Raw genomic sequence first — 2500 nt, 5'->3', positions numbered from 1 at the left:
ATCAGACCCCACAAATCAACGACCAGTCTTCCAACAACAGCACAAGTAGCAACAACAATGTTTTTTTATCTTCAGCAGGACTCACAACCAGAACCAGGACCTATACCCGAACCAGGACCTATACCCGGTTCAGACCTGGGGGTAATGAATGAAACTGGAACCACAACACCAACAATATTGAGGGAAGGAGGGGGAACAACAATCACAGGGGAAGAAGGAGCGGGAACGGGATACAGTACTAGTATTACTGGGATGGACCACCCTGATCACCCTCCCCATTCACTGATACCAGCACCTGATAGCACTGACTTCAGGTCTCCAGCAGGGGTAGGTGACATCTTTAACCTCACCACACGAGTTTTCTCGGAAAGCCATCATAAGGTACTGAAGAAAGGGTTTTCTTTCATCCCGGCGCAGAGAGCCAATACGGCGGATGTTATCCTTATTTATTATAAAGACTTCTTCAGAAAGACATGTTTCATAAGTATGAGCAACCATTTTCACTTTCTTTATATACATTAGTTCTAGCAGGCCATTTAAATTAACAACAGTTCCTTTCCAATAGTAAAGTGTGAGCAAGCAGGGTGCTGTGTGCATTTTCATTAACATTACAATTGCAGTTACACAAGGTAAATTGGTCAGACAGTAATAGCCTTGTGGTGCCGTGTGCATACTGAAAGGGATTGTGTGCAAAAAGGGATCGTGTGCAAAAAGGGACTGTGTGCAAAATAAAAAAAAAAAAAAAAAAAAAAAAATTGGGGGGGGGGGGACCGGGACAGATGACAGTCATGCTGTGATGATTCTAATATAAACACGTAACTTATGAGTGTTTGCCTCCAAAGGTAAGTAAAGAAGGGAACGGAGGAAGGTGGAGGAGTCAGGTAGAGAGTCCTACTATGCTTTGGTATCGGTGTGTGTGTAGAGAAATGTGTGGGTATGCCGCCTGATGGGGGAGTGGGAGGAATGCGGTGTGGACTTGAGGGGGGGCTGTTTGGGGGCCGTCCATGACAAGGAGCCTATGAATAAGTGTCCCCCAGAAGACTGTCAGTGCAGATGGTACCACCTGTGGGCTGGTTTGGATGGTATCACCCCTTGAATGGCTGCGTGAAAATGTGAGACCGGGGGGTATAGTTGGTGGGGTCAGGGGGGGCTAGCCTGGTGATTGGGAGCATGTGTGTAGGGGGTATGGGGGAGTCAAAAGTCAGAGAGAGAGTGTGAGCATGTGTGCAGGTGGTATGGGGGAGTCAAAAGTCAGACAGAGAGAGGAAACACATTATATTCACTTGCACAGTTGTAAATCCATAAACACATTAAATCTACTTGCACAATTCTTCAAACCCTCTTGCACAGTTCTTCAAACCCTATCACATTTCAATCTCTATACCATTTAAGTGCACATTTAATGTTCAGTGTCTCGTTGAGACCTGGATAGACATCAGCTCTCAGTTCTATCTGCCATTTTAATTCCCGGACTTGCAGGAATGTGTCCATGTCCCCTACAAATTCTGTTATTTTTGCAGCACTGTGAATTTGAATCCTGTGAAGTTTGGGCAAATAGTACTGTGTTTAGCCAAGGCATTCAAACTGTCCTGTTTGTGTATTGCTGCAGTGTGTTCTTTAATACAACTACTCAGCTTCCTGTTCGTTTTGCCGATATAGAAATTCCCACAGTGTTTGCAGAAAGCACAGTAGACTACATTTTTTGTGTTGCAGTCATAGTGGTCATGTAGACTGACAGTTCTGTTGCAGTGCGGGAAGGTGACTTTGTTGTTTTTTCGTATGTGTTCACAGGCAACAAACTTGCCGCTGTCAGACATTCCAGGTTCTGTCGATACTTCGCTCTGTGGGGATGGGCTTTTATTCCTCTCGAACGCACCACCAAAAGAAGAGGTTTGTTTGAAACAGAAGTTTGGGGATGTCCCAAGTAACTTTGTCAGACCTTTTTCTCCTCCCAAGATGTCCCAATTGTTGGTGAGGACCCCTCTAATTCCAAACATATCGGTGGAAATTGGAAGGGGGAAACTTGACACCCAGTCCTTTTTGTTCGGTCCGTTCTGTGCCCTTGCTGTGAATCCCTTTTCCAGGATTGGTGGATACCTGGAGTGTCTGTGCTGTATGATCTCTTGGAACAGGTTGTCCACTAGATACTCTGGGTATTTTCTTTCTAGGAACAAGTTTCTGAGGTAAAACCTTCCTTGATGAAAACCTCGTCCCTAAAATGAGTCTGGATAACCGGATGAATTGTCCTTTTACAATATTCTTTTTCATGAAATGGGATGCTGGCTGCTGAACTCTAGATAGTTATTCCGGAAAGTGGGCTTGCGGTAGATGTTGGAGTCAAACTGTCCATTTTCCGGGTCTCTAGTGAGGTGGATATCCAGGAATTGAGTGGTGGTTCCGATATGTCCTACCGTGAGGGTCAGGAAGTCCAGACTCTGGAAAAGGGTTTCAGAAAATTGCTCAGAGAAAGTCTGTCCCCCTTCCAGACAAAAAAAGACGT

The 2500-nt window shown here is 45.1% G+C and overlaps 1 protein-coding gene across 3 annotated transcripts in view; it reads left to right on the top strand.

Annotated features, from left to right (window-relative positions):
* Positions 1–2500, top strand: part of RNPC3 (RNA binding region (RNP1, RRM) containing 3) — an 864050-nt gene that overhangs the window by 13778 nt on the left and 847772 nt on the right. The gene's annotated exons all lie outside the window — the stretch shown is intronic.

The sequence above is a fragment of the Protopterus annectens genome, chromosome 10.part0 (assembly GCF_019279795.1).
Source record: "Protopterus annectens isolate FY-2018-M chromosome 10.part0, PAN1.0, whole genome shotgun sequence".
Lineage (NCBI taxonomy): Eukaryota > Metazoa > Chordata > Ceratodontiformes > Protopteridae > Protopterus > Protopterus annectens.
The sequence above is the reverse complement of the archived record's forward strand: the minus strand, read 5'-3'. Positions and strand labels throughout refer to the sequence as shown.